Source organism: Monodon monoceros, unplaced genomic scaffold, assembly GCF_005190385.1.
Source record: "Monodon monoceros isolate NGI ecotype Baffin Bay Population unplaced genomic scaffold, NGI_Narwhal_1 Super_Scaffold_14, whole genome shotgun sequence".
NCBI lineage: Eukaryota > Metazoa > Chordata > Mammalia > Artiodactyla > Monodontidae > Monodon > Monodon monoceros.
The window spans coordinates 64,835,508-64,855,631 of NW_021703770.1; the positions used below are offsets into that span (position 1 = coordinate 64,835,508).

General features: G+C 39.6%; 2 protein-coding genes across 15 annotated transcripts in view; one reads left to right on the forward strand and one right to left on the reverse strand.

The window, feature by feature from the left end:
* PDE7A (phosphodiesterase 7A) overlaps positions 1–20,124 on the forward strand; it is a 380,288-nt gene that overhangs the window by 73,864 nt on the left and 286,300 nt on the right. The window lies entirely within an intron of this gene.
* DNAJC5B (DnaJ heat shock protein family (Hsp40) member C5 beta) overlaps positions 1–20,124 on the reverse strand; it is an 82,245-nt gene that overhangs the window by 49,879 nt on the left and 12,242 nt on the right. Inside the window, exons 2-3 of one of the 2 annotated variants that reach the window (XM_029222507.1) lie at positions 15,680–15,830; positions 4,083–4,202 (exon numbers count right to left, since the gene is read on the reverse strand). The gene's annotated coding sequence lies outside the window, so the exon portion shown is untranslated. The remainder of the gene's footprint in view (positions 1–4,082; positions 4,203–15,679; positions 15,831–20,124) is intronic. The other variant, XM_029222508.1, reaches the window with a different exon arrangement.

The window sequence follows — 20,124 nt, forward strand, 5'->3', positions numbered from 1 at the left end:
GGGGAGAAAAGGAAGCCAGTGCTGGAGAAATTCAGACCCCAAGCAAAAGTCCTGCAGCCCTGAAGACACTGGGGAAAAAAACTGACTTAACAGAGGACAACACCACAAGAACAAAGGCTCCTCTTTTGGCATGACTGTGTTGTCCCCTCCTCAGTTAGCCTTCCATGAAGGTGGAGCTTCTGGAGGCCAGAAGGGCCCTAGTCCCAAATGTCTGGTTCACACAAGGACAAGAGGAGGAGGAATCCTAATTTTGCTTGCCACAAAACAAAATCCAGCAGATGTCCATACTGACTGGCAGCCACTCAGTAAATTGTAGCACTTATTTTCACTACTGCTCTACCTTACCTCTCTTACCTACCATCACAATTTCCCTAGCAAGTAAGTAATTCAAGACTTGGGGCTGGGTCATTCATCCCTGGGTTCCAGTTCTGCAGCTCAACCCTCTCTTGGAACCACAGCCCAACTGAATATTCACAACTGAAGGAAAAGTTGCCCAAGTAACTGACAGCCTCCCTACTTCTTTTCGGTCCCCTCTCTCCTGCTGCCACCACATACATATGCTCATGATACTGATGCTCTGCCCTACACTTCCACCTAACTGTTCCCAGGAATGGAGGCGACTGGTAGGTAGGTTTCTCACTAGTCACACTAAATGCCATGAATGAATGGGATTTGGAAAGTAGGGATTTCTGTGTGGCTTGGTAGACAAGGAATAGGACCACAGTCATCCTACTTGTCTCGGAGATTTTAAGATCTCGCTGGGTAGCAAGATCCCCAAAGTCACTAACTAAGAATATATCAACATTGGGGCTTCCCTAGTGGCGCAGTGGTTGAGAGTCCGCCTGCCGATGCAGGGGACACGGGTTCGTGCCCCGGTCTGGGAGGATCCCACATGCCGCGGAGCGGCTGGGCCCGTGAGCCGTGGCCGCTGAGCCTGCACATCGGGAGCCTGTGCTCCGTAACGGGAGAGGCCACAACAGTGAGAGGCCCGCGTACCGCAAAAAAAAAAAAAAAAAAAAAAGAATATATCAACATAATGATTCAAATCCTAGGACCGTAGAATATGGAGTTAGAGGTCATCTAAGCCAACTTAACAAATGCCTTTTGGGGCATTCTGACCAGAGATCACTGTAGCAGACAACTTTACTATTAACCTATTAGCTCTCCTTTCTCCTCCTACTGCACCGCAGCATAGGCGTCTCGTGAGACCTGCCTCTGTCTTACGTGATCTCAGTTGAATAGACCAGGAGTGTGTACCTTACCCAAGCCAAGTCAACCAGGTCAACCAGAGTCCTCCCCTAAGATTTTTTTTTTTGTTTTGGATGTAGAACAATCTCTCAGATGGTAAAACTTGTAAAATGTAAAATTTGGGTATTGTTGGCTGGGCTGAAATGAGAGAGATTTAAACAGACCTGCAGAAGAGGAGCAGTGGCAGGAGATGGAGAGAGAGCCTCGGTGGGGTTCAGTCCCCTGGTTCCAGGTGGTTTCGGGTACACTTGCAACGCATCCCCTCCCACAGTTTGTCCATCAACCCTTCCTTGGGTTGAGCCAGTAAAATTCCTCCCTGTACACAAATGCATATACATTGTTTTCTTTTGAGCATGTCTTAGCTATAAATAGATTCTGGTCACTGTCAACCAATACTCCTTAGTGTCATGTACCTCAGTTAAACATCAGTAGCAGTTCCCTGAGCACCTTTAAGCCAGGCTTATCCACTGTGGATTTTTCTTAAATCACTGCAACCTACTCTACCTTTAAATTGAAAGTGGCTTGCAGGTACTTGAGAATGAATACTTCAGGGACATAACAATGGTATATATATGTGTGTGTGTGTGCGCGCGCACGTGTGTGTGTGTGTATACACACACACACACATATATATATATATATACATACATACATACATACACTAAGGTATTCAAACCAAACAGATTCAGATATAGTGTATAGACAGTACTAGTATGGATAAAAGAAGCAGTGATAAATCTGGATCAAGACATTTTCAGAAGGAAAGTTTGTAGAGAGCTAGTCAAGAGAACTAAGAAGAAATAAAAATATGAAAAATAGTTACCTTTATTTTTCTCTATATTCAAAAGAAACAGTTTCAGTTTGAAGGAATAAAATGTATTCACTCTTCATCATCTATCTCATGAAATAAGAGAGAGGCCATGGCTTGCATAAATCAACAGATTGTCCTAAAATCAATTTCAACAAGGCAAAAACATGCACAGTTTCCCAATTTTGACTGGGACTTTATTTTTCCAAGACTGCCCCCTAAAGTTATTCCAGGTGAGGAACAAGAGAGGGAGGTCACTTGGGGGCTGGAGGAGTCCTGGAAACAATCTGGGGTTCCCCCTTCCCTGCCCCACAGCCATCCCTTTACATACGCCTCTCCCCAATGGAAAAAGAAGGCAGAGTCCATCTCTCAAATAGTTCTGGACATAGAAACTCACGCCCAAGAAGACATGGTAACTGGCTATTCCTTTGGTTTATGTATTTTTTCATATCATCCTTTATTTAGAAATCTAATCACACTGTAATCTATTCCTGCTAAGTGAAATCCAGTAGCTGACTTTCTTTATGTTGTGGACTGAATAATATTCAGAATGGGTTGTTACAGAGTTTGGAATTTGTTTATTTCCTGTTTCATCTTCTTTGCCCTATTCCCAGGAGATCAAAATATTTCTTTTTAGACGACAACATCAACGTCTCTTAATTGAGGTACTTAAAAAAAGTTACATCAATATTGGAACACAAGGAAAAGATTTGGTCAATAGCTGGTCAGTGTTGTTAGAAGTTGGCTGTCTATAAAGTGAAACATAAAGGAACCCAAAGACTGCAGGGTTGCTTTCTGTGTGTCAAGCAACAACCTGCTATTTTTCTGTGCCCTTGCTGAGCTGGAAACCAGACTCTTCATATATTATTAATGCAGATGACATTTAGTGTCAAATTCAATAGAGTAATACATTGAAACCCTTAGTTGTTTATTGTGTGAAAATAAAGACATTATGCCAAGAACATACTAACTACTAGAGCAATAGTCAAAACATCTCCTAAAAACTCTCCTTAAACTTAAATAATGGAGTCATACCCTTGTTTAATTCCTTATATAAAATATAATCTTTATGAGTTCTTCCTCTGTAGCCTTTTGAATGCTAATATTCCTATTCAAAACTCAAGTCTTTATTCATAGTCTCTCATCTGTACTATCCTATCGAGAAAAAGCTGTTATGCAAAGTTATTAAGTAATTTAATTGTGATCATGATAAGTGCATGACACTTAATCATCTGAACTTAAATTACTTTCTAGCTGCATTACAATCCATTAATATCATAATATCTTAAACCACTGACCACTAAAGTCACTACCAAACCACATACAGCTTACCTGTCTCTTGATAAAGATATAATTGAAAGAACGTTCAGACCTCCAATTCAAAATAAACACATATTTTAAAGGTTCTAATCCCAGGAGCCCTACAAATGCTGTTCTAAATTTTTCATGTTGACATGAAATGTTTCCTTCAGAGTAAAAGAAGCTTCACCTCTGTCTATTATGTGAATTCTGAAAATGGAAAAAAAATCAAACTATGCCTTTCTTGGCAGGGTCCCTTCACGGCTGAGAAAATGAATGTGAGCAGGGGAGATGAGATCGTTAAACAGCAAAAGCCCTTCTGATGGCCGTGATTGGAGGAGCCGACATGTTTCACCATTTTTAAATTACTTCTGTAATTCCTCTATAGAAATCTGTTTACTGGAGCAAGATCTCCTTATTCAAGGGGCGTTGTATCTTAAAGCTAAACACACATCCAAAATGCTAACCTATGTTTTAAAGTAATAATTCTCCCTAGTGTGATTACAGTTTGCTATTGAAAAAGAATTACCTCTTGACTGCACTGGTAGTTACATAAACAGCAACCTGAAGATGAGACAACTTGGGAATCTTACAAATAACCCATAGTACCTGTTCCTTTAACTCCAATTCTGTGTTTTCAAACAGGAATAACTTGCTGTTTTCAACTGGTCTGGAAATAGATGTGCAAAGAAATAAAGAAAGGCAACAACAAGGAATTGTTTCATACCTGTTCCGCTCTTTCAGAGTAAACGGCTGCTCCTTTCCGTCGTTCCCATGCAAGCTTAAGCGGGTCAATGGCGTCGAGTTACTTTTGATTTGTTACTCTATCAGCCAATTGGTTATCCCTCTGGAAAACATAACAAAGAGAGAATAAAACATGCATGACCACAAAGGTTGCCATTACAAGGCATCCAGTGATACGAAAATACATGCTACCTCTAATTCGATCATTAGTCAACTGTACAAGGCATCCAGTGATACCAAAATACATGCTACCTCTAATTCGATCATTAGTCAACTGTTGCTTGGCTCAGCCAGATGCTGCTATGGAATTGCTTCCAGGTTTCCACCAGAACTTTCAATCAAGAAAATGTGCTATCTCCTGACATGCAAAGTGGGTTCTTTTTTTTTTTTATTGAGATATAGTTGACATATTTAATTCGTTTCAGGTGTACAATGTAATGATTCAATATTTGTATATATTGCTAAAAGATCACCACGGTAAGTCTAGGTAACATCCATCACCATACATAGTTACAAATTTTTTTTCTCGTGATGAAAACTTTTAAGATCTACTCTCTTAGCAACTTTCAAATATGCCATACGTTATTATTAACTATAGTCACCATGCTGTACATGACATCTCCATGACTTATTTTATAGCTAGAAGTTTGTACCTTTAGACCCCCTTCACCCACTTCACCCACCTGTTACCACGACCACGCCCCCCCACCCCCCTCTGCTTATGGCACCCACCAATCTGTTCTCTGTATCTGTGAGCTCAGGTTTGTTTGTTTTCTTTTAATTTCACATGTAAGTGAGATTATATAGTGTTTGTCTGAATTATTTCACTTAGCATGATACCCTCAAGGTCCATCCATGTTGTCATAAATGGCAAGATTTCCTTCTTTTTTATGGCTAAGTGATATATACCGCATTTTCTTTATCCGTTCATCCATTGATATACACTTAGGTTGTTTCCATATCTTAGCTATTGCAAATAATGCTGCAATGAACATGGGGGTGCAGGCATCTATTCGAGTTAATGTTTTCTTTGGATAAATACCCAGAAGAGAAATTGCTGAAATATATGGTAGTTCTGTTTTCAATTTTTTGAGGAACCTCGGTACTGTTCGCCATAGTTGATGCACCAATTTACATTCTTACAAACAGTGGGCAAGAGGCTCCATTTTCTCCACATTTTCGTCAGCATGTGTTATTTGTAGACTTTGTGATGATAGCCATTTGGACAGGTATGAAGTGATATCTTACTGTGGTTGTGACTTGCATTTCCCTGATGATTAGTGTTGAGCGCCTTTTCATGGACCTGCTGGCCATCTGCATGTCTTCTTTGGAAAAATACCTATTCAGATCCTCTATCCATTTTTTATTTGGGTTGCTTGCTTTTTTGCTATTGATTTGTATGAATTCTATATATATTTTAGTTATTAACCTGTTATCGGATATATGATTTGCAAATACTTTCTCCCATTTGGTAGGTTGCCTTTTCACTTTGTTGATGGTGTCCTTTGCTGTGCAGAAGGTTTTTAGTTTGACATATTCCCACTTGTCTATCTGTGCTTTAGTTGCCTTTGCTTTTAATGTCAAATCCAAAATGTCACCAACACCGATGTCAAGGTGCTTACCACCTACATTTTCTTCTAGGACTTTTATGGTTTCAGGTCTTACCTTCAAGTTTTTAATCCATTTTGAGTTGATTTTTGTGTACGGTGTAAGATAATGGTCCAGTTTCATTCTTTTGCATGTGGTTGTCCAGTTTTCCCAACACATTTATTGAAGAGACTGTCTTTTCCCCAGTGTACATTCTTGGCTCCTTTGTCATAGATTAATTGACCATACAAGCATGTCTTTATTTCTGGGCTCTGTGTTCTGTTCCATTGATCTGTGTGTCTGTTTTTATGCCAATACCATACTGTTTTGATTACTATAGCATTTATATTAATAATATAGTTTGAAATCAGGGAGTGTGATATCTCCAGCTTTGTTGTTCTTTCTCAAGGTTGCTTTAGCTATTCAGAGTCAAAGTGGGTTCTTTTTAACTTTATTTTCCTTTGGTCTAAGGCTAGTACTAATCAGTTGGTTTAAAATTACTGGAAGGACCATGTAACATTAATAAGGGTGAAACTGTAATTTCTCACTACATTAATTCACCTGTTTTCATATCTGAACATTTTACCCTAATCTTAGTTAAGAGGCACTGAGTCACAGCGGTGACTGAGGTGGTTTTAAGAATTAGGGATAAAAAAAAAAAAAAAAAGAATTAGAGATTTCTTGGGACTTCCTTGGCAGTCCAGTGGTTAAGACTCCACGCTTCCATTGCAGGGGGCATGGGTTCAATCCCTGGTCAGGGAACTAAGATCCTGCATGCCAAATGGCACAGACAAAAAAAAATTAGGGATTTCTTGTTAAAACAATGGTCAAAGTCTCATATAAAATAGAAGGTCACAAGAGAGAATAGTTCCCTATGATTCTGAGTAAGATTGTACAGACTGAAAAAGTCTTACGTCAAATGAGACAGGTATTACTCCTGAATTTTGCAAAATGTGGTCTGGTTGCTGAAGTTGAAGGTAGTGTTTAAGTTTGATGCTTAGTATGACAGGTAGCAAATCCTAGTGCTATTTTGTATAAACATTTCAGAGCATTCTCACCTCTAGATATTGTTGTTTTCCTTCAGATACAAAGGCTATTTCTCATAGATCCTGATTTCCAGCCAGAGTTTAGCCCATCATCATGCAGATAAACGGGGCAGGGGTGGGGGGAACTAAAGACACGTAAAGCTAAATACCCAAGTTCCATCAACCTTTCAGCTTAAGGACAAATGTCCTTTTTTAAAAAAAATTGAAGTATAGTTAATTTACAGTGTTGTGTTAGTTTCAAGTGTACAGAATAGTGATTCAGTTATATATTTATGTGTATATATATATACATACATATATGCATGTATGTATTCTTTTTCAGATTCTTTTCCATTATAGGTTATTATAAGATATTGAGTATAGTTTCCTATGCTATACAGTAGGTCCTTGTTGTCTATCTGTTTTATATATAGTAGTGTGTATATGTTAATCCCAGACTCCTAATTTATCTCTCCCCCTCCCACCCCGCTATCCCCTTTGGTAACCATAAGTTTGTTTTCTGTGTGAGTCTATTTCCAGTTCATGAATAAGTTTGTTTGTATCAGTTTTTTAGATTCCACATATAAGTGATATCATATAATATTTGTCTTTCGTTGTCTGACTTACTTCACTTAATATGATCATCACTAGGTCCATCCATGTTGCTGCAAATGACATTATTTTATTCATTTTTATGGCTGAGTAATATTCCATTATATATATCTATATCTATATAAGTATGTATATAGATATATGCTACATCTTCTTTATCCATTCATATGTCAATGGGCATTTAGGTTGTTTCCACATCTTGGCTATTGTAAATAGCGCTGCTGTGAACATTGGGGTGCATGTATCTTTTCAAATTAGAGTTTTCTTTGGATATATGCCCAGGAGTGGGATTGCAGGCTTGTATGGTAGCTTTATTTTTAGTTTTTTAAGGAACCTCCATACTGTTCTCCATAGTGGCTGCACCAATTTACATTCCCACCTACAGTGTAGGAGGGTTTCCTTTTCTCCACACCCTCTCCAGCATTTATTGTTTGTAGATTTTTAATGATGGCCATTTTGACAGGTGTGAGGTGATACCTCATTATAGTTTTGATTTGCATTTCTCTAGTAATTGGCAATATTGAGCATCTTTTCATTTGCCTGTTGGCCATCTGAATGTCTTCTTTGGAGAAATGTGTATTTAGGTCTTCTGCCCATTTTGTGATTGGGTTGTTTGTTTTTTGATATTAAGCTGTATGAACTTTTTGTATATTTTGGAAATTAAGCCCTTGTCGGTAGCATTGTTTGCAAATATTTTCTCCCAACCCGTAGGTTGTCTTTTTGTTTTGCTTAGGTTTCCTTTCCTGTGCAAAAGCTCTTAAGTTTTATTAGAAGGGCAGTGTCCTTTGATGAAATGAAAATAGTTGCTATATTAATATGGTGAGATTATGGGTGATGTTTTTTAAAATTGAGGTTTAAAGCCTCAAATTCAGTTTAATAAATAGTTTTAGTAAAGTCCATTATTTTTACACAATTAACCACTCTCTTCTTAAATCATTACTTTTAAATTTTTTAATACTGGCTAAACCATGAGTTTATAATTTTTTTAAGTATTGCAAAACTCTTAGGTGAAGTAAAACTACAGCTGTTTCTCAGAGAGAAAACATAGTTTCTTATTCATCTAGTCATTCAACAGTTGGTTACCTACTAGGTGTAGGCATTGGGCTAAACGCTAGAAATATCCTGGTAAACAAAACCAAACACAGACTCTGGGTTTGTGGTTTACAGAGTTACAACCTACCAGTAGAGACAGGTATTAATCAAATGATCGCTCAAATAAGTATAAAAGTAAGACTTTGGAGAGATGTAAGACTATGTAAATCAGTGGAGAGGGGAAGATCAGAAAAAGCCTCCCTGAACAAAAATAACCAAGCAGATAACTGAAAAGAACTAGATGAAGGGATTGTTTGTAGAAGCAAATATATTGTAGGCAGGTGGAAGAGTACATTCAATGGCCCTGGACACTTAAATTGAAGAAATAAAAGATTCATGCTGATGTGTGCTCTAATACATAGGATGTCAACACATGCCTATACACATATGGCTTCTGATATATAATCTAAAGATACAGCCAGAGATTAATGGAATCATATTCCACTAAAACAGGTGAGGCTTTCTAGAAATGGTGTGCCTCAAATGATATTTGTAAAAGGACATAACTCATGGTAAGCACATAAATAACTCCTTGATGCAAAATGCACCAAATGTACTATAAAAGCATTGCCAGTGTAATGAGTGAAGTTTGAAGAGGGGAACCTAGAAAATATTCCAAGATTGAACCAATGTGGCCTTTCTAGAAAATTGCAGAGAGAAGTCTGTGTTTGTGTATATGTGTGTGTGTGTGTGTGTGTGTGTGTGTTTGGGGGTGGGGGCATTGCCTGCAAATTTTCCCTGTGTATTCTATTTATGGGGTCTTCACTATTCCCTTAGGTGCTCCTAGAGACCTTTTATATACCTCCCTGAATTACCACATGGGGTTAGGGTTATTATAATAAATGACTAGTTCCAATACATCAGCATAGAATCTGCAGCAGGTACTAGATGAATTTGAATATTTGACCAAAATAATCTAAGAATCATAAACATTAGGGTACATAGTGTTTAATGTAAACTTCATATATCAGCAGGTGCAAGCACCACTCATTTTGAACATGTGATGTCCAAGGGCACATAGTTCCAACAAATAAATCCTAATCTAAACAACCCAATGCAGTGAACAAAGGCATTATTATCGCTATCACTGTTACTATTATTACCCTTCTACATTATTATTATCATTATTATTATTATTATTGCTATATATGGAATTCAGGCCACCCACTTTATAAATTTCATGGGATGAGTCATCTGGGTAAGCTTCATTCTGTTAAATGAATTTAGAAAGGAAGAAGATAAGTTATTGCCTTGACTGTGTAAAATTAAGAGGCTGTTGGCGACCACTCCAGCAGCACCTCAAACAATATTACGGAACAATTCTGGCAATTCTTCTATAAAATCAAGTGTTTATGTTTCAGAATGCAATTGGTTAATTCCTATTATGTCACCTAATTTTCCAAAGTTAAAAAATGTCCCTTTTAAAAAGAGGTTACAAAGGGGATGGAATTTTAATGTGCCTAAATCTGTAAATATGAAGAAAGCATAGAATCATAGAAGGCTAAGGGAGATGGTAACCACAAATCAAAAACCTACATAGATATACAAAAACTAGAGAGAAAGGAAAACAAGCATACCACTAAAGAAAATTATTAAACAACCAAAGAAGAAACCAAAAGAAGAAAAGAACAGAGAAGAACTATCAAAACAACCAGAAAGAAGCAGCAAACTGGAAATAAGTACATACCTATCCATAATCATTTTGAATGTCAATGGACTAAGTGTTTCAATCAAAAGACATAGGGTGGCCAATTGAAAAAAAAAAAAAACAAAAAAACAAGATCCATCTTACAAGAGACTCACTTCAGAAATAGACACACACAGACTGAAAGTGAGAGGATGGAAAATGATATTGCATGCAAATGGAAATGACAAGAAAGCAGAGGTAGCAATACTTATATCAGAAAAATAAACAGACTTTAAAAGAAAGTCTAGGGGCTTCCCTGGTGGCACAGTGGTTGAGAGTCCGCCTGCCAATGCAGGGGACACAGGTTTGTGCCCCGGTCCGGGAGGATCCCACATGCCGCAGAGTGGCTGGGCCCATGAGCTGTGGCCGCTGGGCCTGCGCGTCCAGAGCCTGTGCTCCGCAACGGGAGAGGCCACAACAGTAAGAGGTCTGCGTACCGCAAAAAAAAGAAAGTGTATAACAAAAGATAAAGAGCATTATGTAATGATAGAGGGATCAATACAAAAAGAGAATATAACATTCATCAACATATATGTACCTAATACAGAAGCACCTAAATATATAAAGAAAACATTAACAGACATAAAAGGAGAAACTGACAAAAATACAGTAATAGTAGGGGACTTTAACACCCCACTTGCATCAATGCACAGATCATCCAGGCAGAAAGTCAGTAAGGAAACAGTGGTCTTAAATGATATTAGACCAGTTGGATTTAATAGCTATCTATAAAACATTCCATCTAAAAACAGCAGAATACACATTCTTTTCAAGTGCATGTGGAACACTCTCCATGATGGATCACATGCTAGGCCATCAAATAAGTCTCAACAGATTTTAGAGGATAGAAATTATATCAAGCAGTTTTTCTGACCACAACAGTATGAAACTAGCAATCAATTGCAAGACAAAAAATGGGAAAAGCATGGAGACTAACCAACATGCTACTAAAAAAAGAGTGAGTCAGTGAAGACAGCAAAGACGAAATAAATCAGAAAATACCTTGAGACAAATGAAAATGGAAACATAACTTTCCAAAATCTATGGGATGCAGCAAAAGCCGTTCTAAGCAGGAAGTTTATAGCGATACAGGTCTACCTCAAGAAACAAGAAAAATCTCAAACAACCTAACTTACCATCTAAAGGAACTAGAAAAAGAAAAACAAAGCCCAATGTCAGCAGAAGGAAGGAAATACTAAAGATCAGAGAGGAAATAAAATAGAGACCAAAAAAACAATAGAAAAGATCAGTGAAACCAAGTTGTTTTGTGTTTTTTTTTGAAAAGATAAACAAAATTGATAAACCTTTAGCCAGGCTCATCAAGAAAAGAGAGAGGACCCAAATAAACAGAATAAGAGATGAAAGAGGAAAAATAGCAACAGATATCATAGGGATACAAAATATCATAGGAGAATACTGTGAACAGTTATATTTCAACAAATTGGAAAACCTAGAAGAAATAGACAAATTCTAGAAGCATACAACTCTCTAAGACTGAATCAGAAAGAAATAGACAATCTGAACAGACTGATCACTAGTAGCAAAATTGAATTTGTAATTTGAAAACTCCTAGGAAACGAAAGTCCAGGACCAGAGAGCTTCACAGGGGAATTTTAAAAAACGTATAAAGAAGAGCTAATACCTGTCCTGCTCACACTATTCCAAAAAAATGAAGAAGATGAAGAGCATTCCCAAATTCATTCTACTAGGCCACCATTACCCTGATACCAAAACCAGACAAAGACACTACAAAAAAAGAAAATTACAAGCCAATATCTCTGATGAATGTAGATGCAAAAATTCTCAACAAAATATTAGTAAGCTGAAGTCAACAATAAATAAAAAGAATCATACACCATGATCAAGTGGGATTTATTCCAGGGATGCAACGGTGGTCCAATATTCACAAACCAGTCAGTGTGATACACCACATTAAGAAAAGGAAGGGCAAAAAATCATGCGATCATCTCAATAGATGCAGAAAAAGCATTTGACAAAATTCAACATCCATTCATGATAAAAACTCTCATCAAAGTGGGTATAGAGGGAACATATCTCAACATAATAAAGACCATTTATGACAAACCCATGGCTGACATCATACTCAACAGTGAAAAGCCGAAAGTCTTTCTTCTAAAGTCAGGAACAAGACAAGGATGCCCACTCTCACCACTTCTGTTTATCATATTATTGGAAATGCTAGCCACAGCCATCAGACAAGAAAAAGAAATAAAAGGCATCCAAATTGTAAGGGAAGAACTAAAATTGTGACTATTTGCAGATGACATGATACTATTTCTAGAAAACCCTAAAGTCTCCACCAAAAAACTCTTAAAACTAATAAATGAATTAGTATAGTTGCAGGATACAAGATTGATATACGTAAATCTGTTGCTTTTCTAAACATTAATATGAACTATCAGAAAGAGAAAGCAAGAAAACAATCCTGTTTAAAATCACATCAAAAAGAATAAAATACCTAGGGATAAACTTAGCCAAGTAGATGGAAGATCTATACTCTGAAAACTGTAAAACACTGCTGAAGGAAATTGAAGATGATACATAGAAAATGGAAAGATATCCTCCCATGTTCTTGAGTTGGAAGAATTAATATTGTTAAAATGGCCATACTACCTAAAGCAATCTACAGATACAATGCACTCTCTATCAAAATACCAATAACATTTTTCACAGAAGTAGAACAAATAATCCTAAGAGTTATATGAAACTACAAATGACCCTGAATTGCCAAAGCAATCTTGAGAAAAAAGAACAAAGCTCGAGGTATCAAGCTCCCTGACTTCAGACTGTACGATAAAGCTACAGTAAGCAAAACAGCATGGTACTGGCACAAAAACAAATATATTGATCAATGGGACAGAATAGAGAGCCAAGAAATAAACTCACGAACTTATGGTCTACAACAAGGAGGCAAGAATATACAATGGAGAAAAGACAGTCTCTTCAATAAGTGGTGTTGGGAAAACTGGACAGCTACATATAAAAGAATGAAATTAGAACATTCTCTGACATCATACACAAAAATAAACTCAAAATGGATCAAACACCTAAATGTAAGACCAAATACTATAAAACTCCTAGAGGAAAATATAGGCAGAACACTCATTGACGTAAATTGCAGCAATATCTTTTTGGATTTGTCTCTTAAGGCAAAAGAAACAGAAGCAAAAATAAACAAATGGGACCTAATTAAACTTAAAATCTTTTGCACAGCAAAGGAAATCATTGACAAAACAAAAATACAACCTAGAGAATGGGAGAAAATATTTGCAAATGGTGTGACTGACAAGGAGTTAATATCCAAACAAACAACCCAGTGAAAAATATGGGTAGAAGAACTGAATAGACATTTTTCCAAAGAAGATATACAGATGGCCAACAGACACTTGAAAAAATGCTCAACATTTCTAATCATCAGAGAAATGCAATTAAAACCACAGTGAGATATCACCTCACACCTGTGCAACTGGCTATCATCAAAAAGTCTACAAATAAGAAATTTTGGCAAGGATGTGGAGAAAAGGGAACCCTCCTACATTGTTGGTGGGAATGTAAATTGGCTCAGCCACTATGGAAAACAGTACAGAGGTTCCTCAAAAAACTAAGAATAGAACTGCTATATGATCCAGCAATTCCACTGCTAGGCATATATCCAAAGAAAACAAAAACACTAATTCTAAAAAAATACATGCACCCCAATGTCAGAGCAGCATTATTCATAATAGCCAAGATACACACACACACACACACACACACACACACACAAACACACAATGGAATATTACTCAGCTGTAAAAAAAAGAATGAAATTCTGCCATTTGCAGCAACATGGATGGACCTAGAGGGTGTTATGCTTAGTGAAGTAAGTCAGACAGAGAAAGACAAGTGTTATCACTTGTATGTGGAATCTAAAGAAATAAAACAAATGAATGAATATAACAAAACAGGAACAGACTCACAGATATAGAGAACAAACTAGTGGTTACCAGTAGGGAGAGGAAAGGGAGGATGGGGCAAGATAGGGGTATGGAATTAAGAGATACAAACTACTATGTGTAAAATAAATAAGCAACAAGGACATTGTACAGTACAAGGAAATATGGCCATTAATTGTAATAACTTTAAATGGAGTATAATCTATAAAACACTGAATTACTATGCTATATACCTGAAATTAATATAATATTGTAAATCAACTATACTTCAGTTTTAAAAAGAATCATAGAAGACTAAGGGGGAAGAACTAGATAGGAGCTCTTTCTAGAATCATTTGGAAAGATTTTAAGATTTCTGATGTCTAGACCCCACCCATGTTGTCCAAAAGCAACATCTCTCAGATTTATCCCAAAGCAAAATCTTGCAGAGTGGGTCTGGCTCAGGCACTTTTAGGGCTCCAGGTGTTTCTATAGAGCTGCCCACATTAAGTGCTGACTAGTTTCCTTATTCACTGGACCTGACAGCTTTAGTTAAGTAACACGGAAAGCACTTGTCGACCAAGCAGCTCTCTAGAGGAATTTTCCATTGCCTGGATTTCCTAAGAAAACACTTAGCAAAGATGATGGCATCTGTGTGATTCAACAGAAAATAAAATTTGGCTTTGCATAGTTTAAATCAAGAAGGAGTATCCCAAAACAACATCCCTGTAGACTCTGGGAAAGTCACTTTAAACCTGTGTCTTCTCTGTAAAAGAGTAATAAAATATGAACCCTTTTTATCTCAGACCTTTTATCAAATACCTAGTATAGGTGTGCTAAGAACGATACTAGGTACTTTTATAAACACAAATCTAATGATTATTTTCTAGGGTTGGGGTTTGAGCAATTGTTAAGATGGTCCTCTCTCTCTCTGCCCCCTAAAATTGAAACAGTATGCTGGAAGAATGGGCAATCCTGGTAGATTTCATCCCAAATCTGTAATTCATCAGTAGGTAGAATGAGCTATGTGATGAATATAGTGCAAGACATTATACTGGGGGTTGTGAGGGTTTCAGAGGTGGTGATGGTGTTGCTGGTGATGATAGTAACTAGATGTTAACTAGATTCTCTCATTGGAACCCTACAAAATTATAAGGTGGACACTTTCATATCCTTATTTTACAGAGGAGGAATATAAGATTGGAGAGGCTGAATGAATTGCCCAAGGTCACCAGCTAGTAAGTCGTGGACCCAGGCTTTGAAACCAGGCTGACTGATTTCACAGCCCAAGCTGTAACTCACCAGAGAGCTTTGCTTCAGGAGTTCACAGTCTAGTTCTAGGGGGTTGTTGCCTGCTATATTCCCTTGCTTATCAATCTGTGAATGAGCCAGATGGAGCATATTTTAAAGCTCAAGAAAAATATTGTAGTAGTGGCTTTAAACAAGGAACTACCAATAAGCACGTTCATTAATGAGGTCCAGTAAGTAGTTCAGTGTCAAGGACAGTATTTATTTGGTTAAGTAACGCTCTGAATCTGAGACCTGTATTACTGAAAAAATATTGACTGCGTCTTGTCCGCTGCTACGAAACATAACGTGTACTTCACAGATGTGAAATTTAAACACCTTGCTGCTTACTTACAGTAAGCAATTGCTGTGATAAACCAAGGAGACCTCAAGTCCAACAGAAGTGTTTATTTGACAAAGTGTCTGTAAGCAGAACGTGGATCCTTGATTTTGCGGATGGTTGTTCCCCATTCACCTTAGCTCAAGATGTCTCTTATGTTAATTAGCTTAAAAAGATAGAAGATAAAAACAAAGACATAAACTTCTGCTCAAGGCAAAATTTCTTTTCAATAAGGTTTCCAATACAGTGATTGCTCTACAAATTGTCATCTAAATGTGGCTAAACGGACTACAAAACCAGCAGAGTACATAGAAACCAAAATAGTTTTCATTCCTGTTTTGGGGGGCATTTAAGTGCTAGTTTAATAGGACGGGCCTAAAGGCATATCTTTAACTCTAATAAAGCCCACCTTCAAATGAAGCCTCACCCAGCCCAGGTAACAGACATGTGTTTGAAAGTGAAGGAAATACTGAAGGATTCCCTCTAGAGATGAATAACTGCACTTAAACCACCCTTGGTAATTTCCTAATAAGTTTTTTTCACAAGTGAAATACATTATCTGACACTCAGTGTCCATTTTAAGAAAGAGATAACTGACTACCTGCGGTCATATCACTTCCCCCAAGCATGAACATCAATAATGAGGGGCAGAAAGCTGGAACTGGGGTCCAGTCTAAGTGCTCTGCTTCCAAATCTGTGCCTTTAAATCCTTGTTAATTTAAAAGGCTGAATTGAGAAATAGAATCACAAATGGCGGGGAACCCTCTCTTGTTAGTGCACGTGGCCAGGCCCCTGCAACAATCACAGGACTGGGAAGCAGCTCAGTCCCCTGTTGTGCGCCAAACAGATCATGGCCTCGCACCAATTTCTAGTGTCCACACTGGATTTTCCAGTGGTACATTTCAACTTACTCACTGGGATAATGGCAATGACTTTGTGCCCTCTATTGTAGATACACATTTTCCCCTCGTTTTGCTGAAGTTTTCTCTTTCAGATGAACAACTAGAGCCCACTAAATTGTAATCAACCCATTAGCACAGCTTTTTGGTCTGCAAAGCCTTCTTCTATCTTGTGTAGTAAGTGGTGCTTTATTATTCACAACATATCATTGCTAAGAACAGTCTCTGTCTCTGCTGAATGCCTCTGGAAGGTGCCCAGAACTGAACAGCTAAAGCTGAACCGCCTCTCCCAGTGGGTGAAGGTAGACAGGCTCCTTTCTGAATGAGTTACGTAGTCAGGTGCAGAGTTTTCCACAACTGCACACACACACCCATGGTTTCTAGGCCTGCAGAATTAGATGGGCCCTGATGCTGGTCTCCCTGCTGCCCACCTAGATGGGCACTTGTGCAGCTTAAGCTCTCCTCACAGGCCTCAGACTCCAAAGCTGAGCTCAGTTGCCCCTTCCCAGGGCCCTCACCACCACTGTCAGGCCTCCCATGGGCATCCCCAACTGCTCTACTGCAGCTGCTCCCAGACTCTTCCGTGAGGCATACACAGCTTTCCATAATGCTCCAGAAACCATGAACATTCTGCCAAACCGTCCTCACAATCAGAGGTCACTGGCGGGAGCTGGTCCAAGACCACAGACATGCAGACTGGTCAGTGGGCCACCGTCACCAAAGCCCCACGAGCTGCCCAGGTGATAAACTTAGGACCTCTGCAATCCCTCATCCCTCCTCACGGGGTCTCCTCTCTCAGGCTTCTCAATTCTCTCAGGGCCAGATACTAAGTAGAACTCATGAAACCAGTTTTAAATGAATGGCCCTGGAAGTAACAAGCTGGGTCCCTGCACAAGTTAGCTCTTACCTGGGACACAGTCCAAACCCTCCCAAAGAGCTGACCGGAACTAGACAGTCTCAGGATGGGGTGGGAGGGTGAGTGACAAGTGCTTCCCCACAAAGGAAGCTGTAACCCTACCCAGCACCCTTCGGTGGGTGTACCAGCCCCAGGGCTTGGACATCCGGAAAATGGTCTCAAGAGCCTTCTGTGTAACTTTCTTAGAGACCCGAGCAAAAGAGTCAAATGAGCGATATTCAGCATTTGGTCTCACATTAAAAAAGCAAGGCAGAGCAGCTCTATCTGTATGCCTGTATCGCCCTCTGGTGTTCAAAAAGTAATGAACTATAAACAGTTTCAACTTCAAAAGATTCCTCACCCCAAATCACCCTTTCTTTTCAGTATCCCTGACGCCTCTCCCTCAGCCACCTGAGATTGTGAGAGTCACCAAGAAAAATACTCATGGAAACATCAGGGTGGGGCAAGCCGTGTCTAGAGGGGACGCTGCCCTTCTGCCATATTCTTCTGAAGCTGAAGTTTTGCAGGAGTGTGGAGTAGCTAGTCAGCTAGGGGATTTAAATCATAACCCTATAAAAACCTGTTTTGAAGTTTCTGTCTGAAGGGGGACACTTTAGGGCAATTGTTGAAATTCTGAGGTCTCAGACCCACTTGCTGGGCCAGGACAGAAGACCCACGAGATCCAGGCGGCAAATTCACAGTGAATCAATGCCTGCTGGTTGCTGCCGGGGAAGGCAAAGGCCAAGAGACGTTCCCTCTCTCTCTGGCACATTGCATAGGTCCCCAGATGGCAGGTCTTAGTCAGGTTTTCCTTGGCCAACAGGGTGGGGTAAGTGTTTTATTTAAAGGCAGACGCACATTCCAGTCCGCAGTGGCTCCCCCAGCGTCACACTCAGCAACCTTGACCCACGCGCGAGGTGTCTGAGTTTACAGCTTCTGGTTACCACCTAGAAGAGGAGGCAACACGTCTACACTTAAAAGCATAATCCACAATACAAGGCAGCTAACAAGGAGTAGCAGATGACTGCACGGAACATACGTCCGGAGGATGTAGGAGAGAAGGTTCCCTGGGAGCCAGAGCACAGGGAATAGGGACCTTCCCTCACAGCTCACACTGGGGAGCTTCCACTTGCCTTGTGCCCAAACTTGACGGCGTGGCAGGTGTATAGTTTTCTAGCAATGCTGAACAAGGTAGCACAAACTGGGTGACTTACAATAACGTAAGCCTATTATCTCACAATTCTGGAGGTCAGAAGTCTGAAATCAAGGTGTTGTTGGCTAGGTGGGCTCCTTCTGGTAGCTCTGAGGGAACATATTTCACGACATCCTCTTAGCTTCCGGTGTTGCTGGCAATCCTTGGCATACCTCAGCCTCTGCCTCTGTCACCATGGCGGTCCCCCTGTGTCTGCCTTCACATGGTGTTTTCCTGTGTGTGTGTCTGTCTCTGCAGCTCCTCTTATAGACTACAGTCATATTGGATTGAGGACCCACCCTACTCCAGGATGCCCTCGTCTTAACTTACATCTTAATTACATATGCAGAAGCCCTACTTTCAATAAGGTCACATTCACAGGTACTGGGGTTAGGGCATGTCTCTTTTAGTGTCACAGTTAAACTCACAACAGGACCGTAAAGTTGGGCAGATTTGGAGGTTATATTTAGACCTATTCAGTGGTATGCTGGAAAAGGTTTAACAACCAGATTTCCAGGGGAGAAAAAGCCCTAGTATGTAGTGTTTGCAGATTTCCATGGTGTAACTATTCCCTCCCAGGCCTACTTCAATCTACCAACATAATACCTGGCTTGCAAAAATTCCAGAAAATTTAACAATGCGTGGCCCTCACCCACTGGTACTAACCGGCTTCCGCATGCTGTTGAGCCTATTATAGTTTAAAGTGTCAATGGCTGAAAGGAGTTTTCCATTATAATTTGTTTTATATGTTTACATATTGAGGCCAAGGTGCCCCTACAACTTTTTATTATCTGTACACAAAATGACTGACTTGTGTATACTGCATATCAAATTTTAAATCTGAGTACGCCTTTAGCCATTCTGTTTTCCGGGCCTCCCTTACCCCAAAGCAGCATTAGCATTCTCCCAGCCCTCCCAGACACTCTGCCCCCGACCTTTGGTGCCCCTACCCTCCACAGGTCCTGTTCTCCCCATGGCCATCCCCGTGTCTGTCAACTCACCGATATTCTCTCAGGACCCTGGCACTCAACTCTCTCCACCCCAAGTCCTGTCACTGACTTGGGGCCCTTCAGCTCCCATGTGGTCCTCCCAGACAGCACCCTCTCCCTTATGGCTCCTCGCCCTATTCAGATACCTGGATGTCCTGAGCTCGCAAACCTTTAACTCCAGCCTCACCCACCACTGCCTACCTCGCCAGCTAACGCCCCTGTGTTCATGGTACTTACATCTCACTAATATTTCCCAGCTCCCCAAATCTATCAGCCTCGTTCCTTTCTTCAACCCTTTCCCTGTTCAGCTTAGACTCCGCCATCACCACTGTAATTATAGTATTCCCATGTCCATACTCCTAATTCCTTCCACCACCACAGCCAACATTCAATCGTACAGCCACTGGTAAGGCAGATGTTGCCACCACAGACCCATGGTCTCCAGTCCCAGCTGCAACCCTGCCCCATACCCCCTGCATGTCCCA